Source organism: Triturus cristatus, chromosome 6, assembly GCF_964204655.1.
Source record: "Triturus cristatus chromosome 6, aTriCri1.1, whole genome shotgun sequence".
NCBI classification, from domain to species: domain Eukaryota; kingdom Metazoa; phylum Chordata; class Amphibia; order Caudata; family Salamandridae; genus Triturus; species Triturus cristatus.
This window is the reverse complement of record NC_140589.1, coordinates 1,797,836,142-1,797,853,034: the sequence shown is the minus strand read 5'-3', so window position 1 is coordinate 1,797,853,034 and position 16,893 is coordinate 1,797,836,142. Positions and strand designations below refer to the sequence as shown.

General features: G+C 43.5%; 1 long non-coding RNA gene across 1 annotated transcript; it reads right to left on the bottom strand.

The window, feature by feature from the left end:
• Positions 1 to 3,141: 3,141 nt before the first annotated feature.
• Positions 3,142 to 15,880, bottom strand: LOC146822028 (uncharacterized). Its single transcript, XR_014962802.1, has 3 exons — positions 15,747 to 15,880; positions 3,630 to 3,820; positions 3,142 to 3,215 (listed from the first exon to the last, which is right to left on the bottom strand). It is a non-coding gene; the product is annotated as an uncharacterized LOC146822028 (long non-coding RNA).
• Between the last annotated feature and the right edge of the window lie 1,013 nt (positions 15,881 to 16,893).

Sequence of the window (16,893 nt, the reverse complement as noted above, 5' to 3'; positions counted from 1 at the left end):
CCCTATCATTTCACCTTTTTGATCACTTTTGGTTTTGTGGAGAGTCTATTTCTTCAATTTTCTGACTTCTGATTCCTTTTGATGGTGGTCATTCGCTATCAGTGCATCACTACTTTTTTTGGTGGTTTTGCTTGTATATTGAGAATGTTTAATATAACTGATTTATTTGGCTATTTTGTCACATATTTGGATTATTTATTTGACTGTTATAACTTTTGGAAATCATGGTCATCTCCTATATAAATATTATAATCTCTACACTCGATATAATGGCTTTAGGTAAAAATTACTTTGGTGGTGGTTCAATATGTATTATTTGAATTTAATATTGAAGCATGTATTCATTATTGTTTTAGCCCTGTTGAAGTCTATTGGTGTGATAACCTCCAGAGACAAAACACATGTTGGCTAGTGTGTGGCGGTAAAAACAGAGATTCACTGACTACGGTATTAAAAAAAGAACACAAGAAGACTATTAATTGGTGTCAGAGTGCTTGAGATCCCTTTTTCACTATTAGGTATACTAACTGCTTTATATATATATATATATATATATGTATATATATATATATATATATATATATATATCCATCAAAATTGCCCTCAAGCTTTAAGGAACGCCACTCCACAAGAAACAAAGTTCACAGAACCTTTTATTCACGAAACCGGCTCCAGTTTTTCAAATTATAAGCATCCCTGACGCGTTTCAAAGCACCTTGCTTCTTTTTCAAAGGGAAAGCACAAACTGACAATTACGGAAATGCACAGCGCCAAGCTCCTCCTGCTTGCCTTCATTTATTCAAACCCACAATGGGACTCACAGGTGAGTAATTTACAATGCATGATGGTAATGGGAGTCTTTAACGCTGCGCCAATTCTTCCCCAGACTGGGGTCCGTAACACTGACAGTCAATTGTTTGAGAACAGTGCTTTAATTTAATGCAATTCAACCCTCCAGTGGGTCTTGAAAAATACCGGACGGTTCCCAATTTCATCAGTTTCAAGTGCTGCATACTGGTTTGGCACAGTTCCAACCTGCAGTCCATATTCATTCATGGTGGTGCACTCCTTCACAGCGAGGCTGCCGTGTGTAAATATCCATCAAAATTGCCCTCAAGCTTTAAGGAACGCCATTCCACAAGAAACAAAGTTCACAGAACCTTTTATTCACGAAACCGGCTCCAGTTTTTCAAATTATAAGCATCCCTGACGCGTTTCAAAGCACCTTGCTTCTTTTTCAAAGGGAAAGCACAAACTGACAATTACGGAAATGCACAGCGCCAAGCTCCTCCTGCTTGCCTTCATTTATTCAAACCCACAATGGGACTCACAGGTGAGTAATTTACAATGCATGATGGTAATGGGAGTCTTTGACGCTGCGCCAATTCTTCCCCACACTGGGGTCCGTAACACTGACAGTCAATTGTTTGAGAACAGTGCTTTAATTTAATACAATTCAACCCTCCAGTGGGTCTTGAAAAAGACTCGGGGATCAAACCGACCTGATTGCTGTAAAGTGATGGGCTCTGGGTGCTGTAGCATACTGGCCGCTGTAGTATAACTGTGTAAGTAGTGTTAGTATGCGTTTATACTATACAGGAAGTGGGAAGAGAACTACTCACCCCTACTGGTCTGAAGACTCGGGGATTAAACCGTGAGCTCATTGCTGTAAAGTGATGTGCTCTGGGTGCTGTAGCATACCTGTGGAAGTAGTGTTAGTTTGCGTTTATACAATACAGGGAGTGGGAAGCGAACTACTCACCCCTACCGGTCTCAAGACTCGTGGATGAAACCATGAGCTCATTGCTGTAAAGTCATGTGCTCTGTGTAGTATTCCAATGTAAGTCATAGTAGAATGTTAGTATGTAATGCTACTAGAATGTAAGTATGTAATGTTAGAATGTAGGGCTGTCATGAGGGGAATCTTGGGGAGTTTGTACATGGTGCTGGAGAAGACGGTTGCCTTGCTGTCTGCTCCTGTTGGTGGCTGTTTAAGCTGTCTTTTTTTACTGCAATAAATCTACTTATTGGATCCACTGCTGTCTTCCTCTTCACTACATAAATTTGTCGACGAGCGGGAGAAGGTAAAAAGAAGGCAGCACTCACCAATATTTTGAGCTTCCTTGCGCTCTGCTGAAGACCCGTTTTCTTCGTGAAGCTGTTTCTACTCATCCCAGGATTGTCGGCTCATCGAACCATGTAATCCGACCTCCGGTAGGATTTACATTTTTGGGTTTTGGGCTTCCTTTGCCTCTTAACTACACTCTGGTCACTGTACAACACGTGTGCAAGTAGTGTTAGTATGTGTTTATACTAATTCTGTAGTTATGCAGTAACCAATGCATCATGGCCCGATGGAGCGCCACCTCCCAGGAGCAGCTCATACTATGTCCCGGGGTGTGCATCCGCGGGACATTTATGTTTGCTATTACAGGGCGGGAGCATGGCTTCCACCCTGTGATAGGAAATCCTTGTTTGCCTCGTTGAAGCGAGAACAGGGAAACCTGGTATCGCTTCAATAAAGCGGGTCCAGATGGTATAAATGGAGAAAAAAAAAGGAAGCGGGGTGTCACCCGTTCATTTAAATGAGCCCCCTGGTGGGTAATGTTCCGGGGCCAATCCTATTATATTGCAGGGTCTCTTAATCTCACATGTAAATTAGGCGCGGGAGGGCACAGAGACGTTTGGCAGCCTAGGGGATCGCCACCTCCCCGGGTATTGTTTAGCAATTGTTCGGGGGGGCTTCGAGGCCAACTCAAGTCTGGGGATCGCCACCCTCCGGGACTTTACTTAAATATGCAGGGTGGGCGTCGCCAGTCCCTGAAGTGTTGGTGGCCCTAGGCAGTGCCATATTGGTTCTGTAATCACACGGGCAGTACTCATGGTGTTATAAAGTGATACACTCATAGAACCCTTGCAGTTGTAGAATTACCTAGGCTTCATTTATGTAATAGTCTGTTGGTTTATATTTGGTAGGTGCACTGCAAAATTACAAATGTTTTCCCTCATAACCTCCTATCAACCGCCGATTTTCACAATAAACTACAGACAAGTGTTGGCAGAAAAAGAAGACCCATACACTCACTTATTTATTGGTAAAAAAAATAACTTTTATTAAAACAACACAAATAAATGGAAACGCAACTTTATTCAAACAAACAACAGTAAAACATTAAATAAGTGGGTGGGACTCCTCCGGAAGCAGCGTACAAAACCTGCAAGAGGAAAAGAAACATAAGTATGTGTGCCATGTCCAAGAGAAAAAGGAAGGTAGTCAGAATGAAAGGAAGAAAGTGAGAATGGGACAGAGAGCAAGTGGGTGGAAGGGAGAAGGGGAGGGAGAGTCAAAAGAACAGAGGGAGGAGGAGACAGAGCGTCGGCCTACTGCACCCAGCCCTCACTGTTCACCTCCTGTCACCCGTGTGTCTGGGACGCTGGGGTCCACGAGAAAGAGTGCAATCCAGCAAGTCTTTAAAATGAAACAGAGATATGAATGAGGCCAGAGATTACATTATTATCTACGGCAACATCGCTTGCCTGCACCTGTGCACCCAGGCTGCTGCACCCCAGCCTCTTCCCCCGCACTGTGCTCAATTGCAGCTCCTGCGCACCGAGGCTTCACTGCTCACCTGCCACAACCGGTGTGTTCAACGACGTGCCGGTGCGAGCTCCAACTCCGGGGTGCCTCACTCAGGGTGGCACAGCAGGTCTCCGGTCAGGGACGGTGTCTTGATACCACGATGGAAGGCGTCAGAATGCCCAGGGCCTCATCAAGGGCTGAGCATCTGCTCCGCCGATTTTGGTGCCACTAACCCAGTGTCTGAAAAGGGAGAAATAATATAATGCTGAAAACGTCTTGAGGTAAATGAAGGTTTATTTTAAGGTTAATAGAGAACATCAGTTGAGTGCATCCTTCCTTCTTGAAGTACGATCTACCAACTGTTAGTGGTAATCGTGGTTCAAAGAGGAGAGTTCAGGAGAGTGCATGAGCGTGCATGAGAATACAAAAGGTTAAACAATAATATGTTATGCCAACGTTCACATACAAAGGAACAGAGCGCATGCTAGAAGCATAATGTGCGTGTGCAATGCAGTGGCGCAAGCCTCTGTGCATGTACACTTAGTAATCAGCTCACTACAGTGCCCCAAAAACAACGCCACGTGTCTGTAGGGCAGCGCTGCCCGCTGGCTCAGGCCTACAGTACGGTCCAGCAGGTCCTTAAAATGAGATAGAGATGTGACTGAATGAGGTCAGAGATCACATCATTACGCAGGGCAAAATCGCTTGTTCGCACCTGCACACCCAGGCTGATGCACCCCACCCCTCCCGCCGCACCGCGCTCAATTGCAGCCCCTGTGCACCCAGGACCCACTGCTCACCTGCTGTCATTGGTGTGTGTCCAAACACGACGGCCAGCAGGGTTCACAATTCAGATCTAGTTTTGATTGCCTGGATGGTGTACACCTCATGGATCCCTTTTTTTTTATTGCGCATTGTGATATGCGAGGTGGATGCGGCCATATCACCTGAGGCAGTGTGGAAGAACTGGGACATGTGGCGTCATCGTTATCCTAATTATACGTGCGCAAAGTGGGCTGGGCTTGCGTACGCCAAGCCTGAGTAGGGGTGTGAATAATTATTCCGGGTACCTGGGCGTTGTTCAGTTCCTGCCTGGGCAGGAACTGTACTTATGTGTGTGTCCCTGTTGCAGTTTTGACATCGCACAATCCGCAATTTATATTAATGTAGCATGTACCGGGAGGGCGGCAACTATCACTAATGAGATGCAGTCCGAAAAGATTGAATGGACAACATCACGTCGTTGTCAAGTTGTGGATATGCGCAGACACGCATGTCAATGGTGTGCGGTATTATTGAACGTGTTGCTATCATGAAGCGCACACATGTGAATGTGCTTGGATGGAGGGAGGATCAACAGTGAGGCTACGTCATACACAGTGATAACGCTCATTACAGTCAAGCAATGCATGTCAAACATGAATCTGAAAGTCTCACATATGACACACTACTATACTGGTAAAGCCTGACAACAGAGCATACTGCAACAAAAATCTACACATTACTCTTTACTGTTTGTCACATGTGATCTAGGATGTACACTCTGTCCGTGGCTGATGATACCCCTTCGATCCACCAATACCCAGGCCGAAATGCAGCAAAATAATGCGCACACACACACACAAGGGGCATCGTGTAACACACATTTGTTTTTTGATGTAACGTTTCAGATGCATGGCCATCACACGTGGAAGGCTACTGTACAGAGCATGAATATTGATCAAGATGATCGTTGCATGTTGTGTGTAGTATAAGATATGTGTACACAGCAAAAAACTTTACAAAAAAGCTCTCTAAGCAGAAGAGGTGTCTCTCATCAAACGCTGTAGAGAGAATGACTAAAATGGGTGGGGTCCTCCAATTGTTACAATGGGAAATGTTATGAACCAATCAAATGCTTTTTTTTAAGGTCACATGGCAATCGCGCACCGAGAGCGCACGGAGGCTGTACCCGACGCGATTTCGAGAAAATATATTTACCATAATATAAGTTTATGACAGTTAGAAATATATAAATGTTTAAAATATTTTAGATTATCGCTTGCTCTCATATACACTTTAAACTTATTTAGATATAGTTTTGAGACATAAAAAAAATGAGGGAATGGCGTACCCGGCGCGACACCATACATCTATGATGTAACACAGGGCCTGGCAGCATGCACTCGGCGCATACGGAATGCGCAGCCTGCACGACCCCATACGTATATGACGTAACGCGTGGCTTGGTACCACACACCCGTCGCATACCAAACTAGCAGCTGGCGCGACCTTATACGTATATGATGTTAGGGGAGACGCGTTAGGGGAGACGCGGTGCCACGAAGCCGTCGGATACGAAATGCGCATCCTTTACCAGTTTAGCGATATGGCGGATAGGATTCACGCGCTGATGGAGCTTGGTACACTACCGGTACGGGACACCAGTTTTCGCAAAAAAAAAAAGATATATATACTTTTTTTTGAAGATATAAAAAATTATATAATTTTTAAAATAAAAAAAGGATAATAGAGTTCCAAACTATTACAAAAAAAATAGAAAAAATATAGGGATTTATAAATATTAAAATATGAAATTAACATTTAAAAAACCTTCGAAATTCACTGAAAAAACATAGGTTTTACAGATGTTATAGTTAGGCATTAGCATTTAAAAAACCTTGGAAATTCACTGAAAAAACCATAGGTTTCAGGCACGTTATAGTTAGAAATTAGCATTTAAAAAACCTTAGAAATTCACTGAAAAAAACATAGGTTTTACAGACGTTATAGTTAGGAATTAGCATTTCAAAAACCTTAGAAATTCACTGAAAAACCATAGGTTTCAGGGACGTTATAGTTAGTTGGACATTTGACTCATATAAAACCAGAGAAATGTGCCCGTTATAGTTAGTTGAGCTAACTATAACTTGCGCGCCCGCAATGCACTGGTGATGACGTCACATATTACATCACTCATGACACGGTCAGTGACATCACTGATGACATCTCAAATGACATCACTGATGACATCAGCCATGTGATAATCTGATGCACATACTGATGCCCTAATATAAACTTTGATACACGCACTTTAAAATACAGACTACTATTTTTGAAACCATACACACAACAATGCCAGATACTACATACCACCCACTATTTCCTAGGTCTACACACACATCAAGTCACTTATACATTCAGTTACTCATCAATACAGTATTATAATATGCACTCATACACCTACACATACAGTCACACTCTGCCACTCATCCATAGAGTTACTCACACACCTAGTCAGTAATGTAAAGAATCAATCACATACCCATGTACTCATGTATACAGTTATACACACCAACTTCGTTATTTATACACACACCACATCACTTATTTATGCAGATACTAACACATACTTACTGTCTCATACAGTCACTGATACAAGCAGACACTCATTTATACACCCACTCTTCAAATAACTTACTCTCGCGTATAGTCATTTATAAACTCCAACACTCGCATATACTGCCTTAAAACATATGTAGTTACTCACACATATACCACTGAGACATTCATTCAATCACCAACACACCCATACACACTCTAACTCACCCATACAGCCCTTCCCAGATGCACTTTTGAATCCATACAACCAGTTAATCACCCACTCAGACATCTATGCATAAAGTCACACACCCCCTCACCCACCCACACAGACACTCAGGCACCCATACAGATACTCAGACAACAAATCAATAACCCATATAGACACTCATGTAGCTACTCACCAACCCATGCAGCCGCTTGCACACCAACTGAGACACTAATACAGACTTTCACACAGTTTAGTCACTAACCCATGCATTCAGTAACACATGTTCAATCACTCACTTATACAGTGAGTCACGCACCTACTAAATAATCCATTCAGGCACTTGTAAATGCACTCATTCTTCAATCCACCTTGGCATAGATATATATCAAAAATATTTTAAATTTACAGAAACACACATTCACTGGATGATTTCATCAGTGATGTCATCAGTGATGTCACTGACCATGTCATGAGTGATGTAATATGTGATGTCATCACCAGTGCATTGCGGGCGCGCGAGTTATAGTTAGCTCAACTAACTATAACGGGCGAATTTCTCTGGTTTTATATGAGTCAAATGTCCAACTAACTATAACATCCCTGAAACCTATGGTTTTTCAGTGAATATATATATATATCCCTGACCATAAACCCTCCAGCATCCAGAAGGAAGAGGCCACATGAGGATCCAATTGGAGGCTTTATTTGAACAGCAGATCGGCATTATGCATTTCGGCACAAAGGCCTTCCTCAGACGCCACTGCCAACTCGGAACATCGTCACAAACCCGCCTTAAAATGTTCCTGCCGCCCTCCCATTGGTGAGAGCACACACCGTCCCGAGTCACGTGATACCCCAACAGAAGCAGCGCTGTAAGCACTACATCACCCAGGATGCATCATTACCAGGCAGGTAATACGTGGGAAATCACAAAAGGGAAAGTCCATGTGGGCTGGTGTTAAAGCAGAGCAGGATGTGGTGTGCCCAGTTAATTACAAGTCCACAAGTCTCCTTAGGTCCCCGCATACGTTCCAACCCCAAATTAGCAAATCCATCGGGCCGTGAGTTGGCAATAATACACCAACACACCTCGTGCAGTCACGATCCACCATAGATAGCGGCCCTGACAGGATTCGCACTTCAGGGTGGGCTGGTGCCAATCCAATCACTTGGAAAACAGAAAAACTGCAGATGCATGAGCCAGCGATGCACCAGCCAGCTTTGCAGACGGGGCCTCTCACCGCGCCTCTGGGCAACGCGGAAACAATGACCATAACCCCTCCAGCATCCAGAAGGAAGAGGCCACACGAGGATCCAATTGGAGGCTTTATTTGAACAGCAAATCGGCATTATGCATTTCGGCACAAAGGCCTTCCTCAGACGCCACTGCCAACTCGGAACATCGTCACAAACCCGCCTTAAAATGTTCCTGCCGCCCTCCCATAGGTGAGAGCACACACCGTCCCTAGTCACGTGATACCCCAACAGAAGCAGCGCTGTAAGCACTACATCACCCAGGAGGCATCATTACCGGGCAGGTAATACGTGGGAAATCACAAAAGGGACACTCAGGCACCCATACAGATACTCAGACAACAAATCAATAACCCATATAGACACTCATGTAGCTACTCACCAACCCATGATGCCGCTTGCACACCAACTGAGACACTAATACAGACTTTCACACAGTTTAGTCACTAACCCATGCATTCAGTAACACATGTTCAATCACTCACTTATACAGTGAGTCACGCACCTACTAAATAATCCATTCAGGCACTTGTAAATGCACTCATTCTTCAATCCACATTGGCATAGATATATATGAAAAATATTTAAACTTTACAGAAACACACATTCACTGGATGATTTAATCAGTGATGTCATCAGTGATGTCATTTGAGATGTCATCAGTTATGTCATCAGTGATGTCACTGACCATGTCATGAGTGATGTAATATGTGATGTCATCACCAGTGCATTGCGGTCGCGCGAGTTAGCTCAGCTAACTATAACGGGCGAATTTCTCTGGTTTTATATGAGTCAAATGTCCAACTAACTATAACGTCCCTGAAACCTATGGTTTTTCAGTGAATATATATATATATATATATATATATATATATCGCCTTGTCTCCGTAAACAGTCGTCGTTTTCGCTGTAAAAAACCAGAGTGCAGACCACAGGAATCGTGTTACCATCCAAGATTTAATCAGCCACGGCAAACACAGTCGGCATGACGCGTTTCGATCCCAGAAGGACCTTATGTGTATATGTCAAATTGATTTGTATGAAGTCATGATTTATGGAACATAGTATGTTTTTTCGGATACAGTGCATCTTTAGGTTAAGTTGATATCCAATTAATTGAAGCTGTAGTTGAATCCTCCCAGGAACCTTTTCAATTGAGAACTGCAGAGGTGCTCTCACGCAAATTCCTTTTAGGAAATGTTTGACTCTTGCAAAAGACCACGCAGTATTCGGACAAAAATTTGAATGTTCTCTTCTGCCAATCTATGGACAGAAGTCCCAATAGGATTCCTTTTTGGGGTGCATCAATTAAATCTAATTTCATACCTCTAACTGCCCATCAAGTCCTACCACAGGCAACTTGGTAGTTTGGTTAAATGGGTCTAAAAGACAACTGGAAAACCATCCACAGTGCACACCTGCTCCTCAAATAGTTTTCTTTCTATGGTGATATTGTATGCACTGATAAAAGACACAGTCACAGACGTTCCCTGTTGCCTCAGAGTCAGTCATAATGGAAACATTATCTACAGTATTGTAGGACCAGTTAAGGATACAGTAATTGTTACAGGTAAAATTGCCACTTGGGGATTGTTAGCAGCTATTCCCTTAAATGAATAGGCATTGTGCTGGTTTTTCATTGTTTTTTTGGTACAGTTCTTCACAAAATGGCCTTCTTGGCCACACTAAAGGCATAAGCTGTGGCGTTGTCTCTTGTCGGCATCGGTACCGTAAAATTTGAAAACCTTTTTTGACTTTCTGAGCAAGATGGGACAAGAAAGGACCAGTTCTCTGAATGTTTTTTCTCACCTCGGTGTTCTGAAAAACAGTAATTAATTAAGGTGCCACAATCAATTAGACAATCCACTACTACTAGCTTATCTTCAGCTCGTCTTGGATAACCCTGGGTGGGTAACTCTGCTCTGCCAGCGGAGTTTGCGGAGATTTGCCTACTCCACGCTCTGTTGCTAACGCAGAGGTAGGTAAACCTCTGCCTCTGTGGCGGAGCGGAGTTAGCCGCTCCCTCCCCCCTCCCAAATTCTTTAAAAATGATAAAAGAAGGCACTTACCTGTGTTTCTGATGCCTCCCCTGCCTGGCCCCTCTCCTTCCTGCTCCTCTCGCGTCCTTCATTGAAAAAAACACTACGGTGTACGTCTTGCGAGTGCGCATGCAGGCGCAAGACATACAACGTAGTGTTTTATTTTATGAAGAAGGACGCGAGGAGCAGGAAGGAGAGCGGCTAGGCAGGGGAGGTGGCAGAAACACAGGTAAGTGCCTTCTTTTATCATTTTTAAAGAATGTGGGAGGGGGAGGGAGTGGAGCGGAGCGAAGCATAGCTCCACTGAGTTTTTTTCAAACTCCACGGAGCTACACATAGAGGCACTACGCCAGCTCCGGCCATCCTTAGTTTTGGAGTCCACAGTAAAACAACAAAGTTCTTTTGGTTTCATGCCATTCTACCTTCACAACTAATTATCGAAATGGACTAAGTAACTGAGCAAGTCTTAATTACCCTGTTTTAGCTACACCAGCTCGTTGTCCACAGTTTGGTAACGGATCACAGACACAATATCATGGTAAACAATATCATTGACCAATATATCATACACATATGCTTATTATGGTACATCCTAAAATAGTGGTAAGAAAATATTGTTGAGATTGATATTGTCCAAAAATAGACAAAAATATAGATTTTTTAAATATAAATAGAGATTGTAGTAGTAAATGTTAAATATTTTAAGATATAAGTGTATTATAATGTAATCTAAATATATTCCACACATTTTTAATAATATATATAAACAAGCATTTGCAATGCAATCGGTCTCGCCTTTAGGACCTTATAACTGTTTACCGATGCAGCACATTTACGCACATTACTGCAATGTTAACACTCACCACTACCATCATTCCAGACGGATTCTTCTCATCACTCCTAAGAAACATAGAATCCTAACGAAACCAGGTGTGAGAACAATTGAGAGCTCCTTTAGGCATACATGAAAGTAGACCCACATAGCCCCAACATCAGACTACATGTGTCCTCTGCAATACAGGTTGTTTTGTGTTCAGAAAGTTACAGCCAGTAACTGTATGCACACAAACAACTTAATAGAATATTTAGCTTCCCTCTCCTGTAGACTCCACAGTGGTGGCAGGGCCCCTACCGTAGGGGTTCTGCAAATCGCCCAGCACTCCCCTGGCTGCCGAGAATCCAGTCATTCAAAGGAGCGCGTGGTGGTGGCACGCATCACTGCTGCATTTTAGCAGCACGACGCGGGGCTGGCCAAAAATGATGCCCTGGCCGTCATTCGTAGCGTTTCGCACGCTACAAGATTGACGGCCCTGGCTACCACATACATGCATAGCTGCCAAGGTTTCAGACGGCTTATGTGTGACATTTTCAAAATTTCAGTGTAATTATGAGTGACATTCAACAGCTATGAGTGACATTTTCTCGCAAGCAAAATTAAGCAATGAAGATGAGGGAAATATATAAATATGAGAAATTATACCAATTTGAGCAATGTGAAACTCTAATAAGAGCTTAAAACTGTTGTAAAGCACCAGGAATGGAAGGGCACTAACCTGGTGAAAAGTAGTAACTCACAGCTAATCCTCACCAAATACAGTTTTGCAAATATGTGGTTCATGTTCTTTCTCTCCTTCTTCCCTTTTGTCCTCGTTCTTGCTTTTTCCCTTCTTCCCACTGTCTCGTTTTCCCATTTCCCTCCCTTGTACTCTTTTTCTTCCTCCTTCCTCACCCCTTCACACCTACCCCCTTTCTGCAATCTGGACCTAAAAGCGCTATGAAGCATGCAGTATAGTACGTTTTCTAGTGCTTTTTTCAAATCAGTCAGTTATCCAACCCTCCTCCCCCGTTAGCCATCCCCCTCTTGGTTGCTAAATTTACAAGCTGTCCCAGAAAGGAGAGCTTTTGGTTTTGTGAATACTTGTTATATCTACTCTTCCTCTGCATAATCTGAGCTGCACACACCCCTACCCAACAACTGCTCAGTCACTGCAGCGTGAAGCTGCGTTCGCATAAACTCAATTTTCCCTGGACAAAATTATATTATGTGCGACGTCACTGCGCCTATTCTCTCGGGGAGAAACACATGAAGGCCAGCTACATTAATAGACAAAAAGAGATGAAACCAGTTAGACATTCGATTAAAAGCTGCATTCTAATCATATTCAGCGTAGAATGTTGTGGAATATAAAATACTATTTTATGAAATAGGAAATTATCCTGACATACTTCCTTCCTAATGACCAAGTGTCAGCTCCACATATGCAAAGCTGTACTATCAAGTGTTATATGTGCTGACTTGGCCCTGGGTCCGGCGTGCTCTGATAAAATAAAGAGCCTTGCAGGGTGTTTAAAAAGTCCACGCTGTGATGAGCTTTCCTGTGTGCTGCAAGCTCCTCTTGCTGGACAATCAGTGATAACACTTCACCCCTGCATCTCACTGCTCCTCTCTTGACAGTGTGTGCGAGCGGGAAAGAAAGTTCTGTGTGTACAGCTAGGGGGCGCCCACCGCAACACCCACTGCCCACCCCTTTCACGTTAACCATTGCGTGAAAAGGGGCCATATTTACAAGGCAGCGTTAAGCCACATTAAGTGGCTTAACACTGCCTTGTAAATAAGGGGAAGCCCCTATCGCCAGCACAACGTCGGAAAAAGTGACGTTGTGGTGGCGATAGGGGCTTGTACATATGCCCCTTAGTTTGGTGTGCATGCAAATCCTGCACTGTCGATCCCTGGTAAGTTGCAGCTGCTACTGCTGAAACAAGGCCAATGGAGGTACCAATGGGTGAGGCAGACTGGCCTCAAGGGCAGGGCCGGCTTTAGCACTCGCAGCACCCTTTGCAACAATGTTTGTTGGTGCCCCCCAATGACCACCTCCGCCACGGATTCCCTCACTACCACCCTTTAACAATGCCCCTCAAGTCTCCATAACCACACTCTCTCTCACATTCATTTAGTTTGATTTACAGCGCCACTGATACCAGTGTAGGGTGTCAGAGCACTTTACATTAAACACATTACTTAGAGACAATCAATTATACTTGTGTAAATCACTGTATAGAAAATGTTACATAAGACTAAAGACAAGGTGTAGGAGTCACATGACAACTATACTAGTAGGCCGTATAGTTTAATAGTTTTTGGTCTGGAAAAACACAAACTGAGAATTTAAAACATACTACCATGGTTGGGGGTTCTCTTTAATAATTATTATTGATATCTATCCAAATGAACACCTTTTGCAACTTTAGGATAATCAAAGGCTAGGGGGTGGGGGGCAACATAAGGCTCTAATTTATACCTAGCAGTTTGCATGCAGCTCTTAGATAACAGTTAATAGCTCACTGTTCAATGTTAGGATTTTAACTTATAAACTGCAAGTAACAAAAGGATCTCTCTGACAAAAGCAGTAACCCACAAACCTATTTACATTGCGTGCACGTTGTGATCTGAATGTTACACGTCCTTTGCAGCAGGCACATTAAGCAACTAAGCTACCTTTCCACGAGTCAAAATTTCCACTAGACTAAACTCTGACCTCTCTCTAGAAGAACATTAATCACTGGAGTTATCATGGCATTTCTTTTGTTGCTGAAAATGTCTGGAGGCCAGGAAGGAGGCAGCAAGTGCATTTAAAACCATAATATACTTGCAAACATGATGGCCCCACCCGAAGTCAGCGCCCGGAGCGATCGCACCGCCCTAGAGATGCCATGCTCAAAGGTCCTGTGACCTCAGTGACAGGGTCACTGTTGCTCTAGGATGTGCTACTTCGTAGGCCTGCCGACAAGACTGAAGGTGAACTTCAGTATGGATTGTGGTGGACAGGCCTTCAAGGTTAACCCACACTTGCCACTGTTAGGGTCCACCTGCTGGGGCTAAGACACCTGGGAGTCTTGCGGGCCTTCTAATGTCTAGCATGGGAATGAGCTCTCTCAGGAGTGATCTGGTGGACTGGTCATGAAGGCTGAACCTGGTTCCCCAGTTCCAAATTCGGCAGGTCTGACCATAGTGCCACATCCTCCGCCCCCCCACCGAACACCATACTGCCCCACTGAGAGAAACTCACACTGCCTTCAACTACAACCCAATTGTGCCCCGGTATAAACACCTGGAAGCCACTCAATTCAAATTACGCACTAGACAAGAGCAATATGCTTCCTAAAAAGAAAGTAACAATATCCTGGAAAAAACAAACACTCAATGGAATGTATAATTAAGTAAAGCATGTGCAATGTAAGCAGGAACAACATGTTTACCTTAATGCTTGTATATACTCATTCTTCATAAATCAATTAGTGATTTTGTCTGAAGACTTAAGGACGTGACTACATGGCCAGGAAGGGACCTGTTTGAATGTCCATTGCTTCTATCCTTACGCAGTACGGTTTAAAAAGACCACATCCATGAACACATTAACCAGGAACTGTAGCACCCCCAGGAATGGTGCACTTCCTCACCTGGGGAAAACAATGTTGTTCAAAGAAAGACGAGAATACGAAAGTAGCGCTTCACTGGCAAACTGGAAAGTGGCGCTAATGTGTTTAGGTGTGAAGAAGAAAACCAATCTGGCCACTTTGCGACAGCTTCGACTTGCTTTATTTATTTATTTTTCAGATTTTTAACCTTTTATTTCTCTCCATCCAGAGGCTGCACTTTGGAATAGAAAAATGTCAGAAAAAGATTACCTTTCCAGCAAAAGTGTTTTTCTTTTTTGGATCCATTTCACAGGGGAAAAAATAAGTGAGCAGAGGAGAGAGGGTGAGAACCGAGGCTTGTGGTTTTCAGTAGGTGAGGAGGAGCGAGACAGAAAGAGAGGGAATAAGAGGCAGCTGACAGTGGCAAAGCAGAAGTTGACACTGTCCTCGTCTTCTCTGGGCATGAAGGAAAAGCCAGAGTCCTTTTCCTTCTCTGCTCACCCGTCCCGCACGCCGATACTTATCTGTAGGCTATTTCAGCCGTCCTAAGACACATATTTTAAACAAAGAATTAGGGGTACGGATTCAATCGAATTTAAGAAGTAGGAGCAAGCCGTGCCCTGCCGATTCCGCCCACTTCGATCACTGGTTGGAGCAGGCAGATAATGTGAAAGAACAAGCATGTGGCAAGCGTTGGAAGTGTCAATTGTAACGGAACAAGCAAGCTGCAGATAATGTGGCAGAACAAGCATGTGGCAAGCCTTGGAGGTGTCAATTGTAACGGAAGAAGCAAGCTGAAGCTAACACTAACTACGAAGCCTGTGATTGTGCTGCCTCTGCCCCTAGGTCTAGCTCCACCCTCTCCCTGGCTCCGTCCCCTACTCACCGTGCAGCAGCTCGATCTGTTGGAGTAAAGATTCCTTCTCCACCATTTTCTAAGTCTTAGCCCCAGCTCACGCCACCGGGTCACCGGAGCGCGCCACGGCAGAGCAGTGCCATAGAGAACGGATTGCACCGAGCGTCAATAGACAGGACCGGTCATGGAAATAGACAAGGGACACCAGGACAGAGTTTGCTGTTGTTGTCATAGGCATAAAGGTAGGACAACGAAATGGCTGACGTTTCACGGGCACAGTAGGAGAGGACTACGATGTTAGCATTAACCAAATAGAGGATTACACACCTTCTGTCTTGCTAAGAGCCTAGTACACCCAATTGCCTTACCTTCGATAAAATAATAAGCATTTGCAATGCAAGAGGACTCGCATTTACGCGAGACCTAATGCATTGCAGATGGAGTGCGGGTGGGCGGGCTTGATTAAAGCATGAAAAACGGGAGTGGGAGGGGCAGGAGAGAAGGCACGTACAGCGGGTGGGCGTGGCACGGTTATAAAGTAGTGCTCAGGAAACACCAGTAAAGGGGCCGATAGCCGTGGAAGGAGACATGGCTGTGATGAGGCAGGACTAGCAGCCTCTAAAACCAATCAGAAGGCAGGATTAAGAAACAACAAAGCCACAAGCCAATGAAAAAGTGGGCGGGTGAGTGGGCGGGGCTTCCCTCACTAATAGTGTATACTGCATGCCTCGCAAAGCGAGCAGCGCATGCGCTGCATCGCTAGGCGAGACCTAAAAAATATTTTAAATGTATTACTGTTCATATATATATACATATATATATAAAATTAATAAAAATATGTATTTTACATTATATTCCTTTTTATTATAAAAATATTTAAGAGTATTACTATGAATATATATATGTATGTATATATATATATATATATTAACATTAAAGGCATTTAAAATATTAATAAAAGTAATCTGACGACGTGGTAACGCACACTCAGGACACAATCATCACTGCAGTACGTGGTTTTTAATACAGAATCTTTTTAACCAATATTATGAAAACTATGCGTATTAAATACACTATTACCACTCCAGTTTATAAAATAGTAGGGAAATTGTTAGACTTCGAAATGGTTGGATTTACTACTTCTACTCCAGTCACCACAATACTATGGAAAGTATTG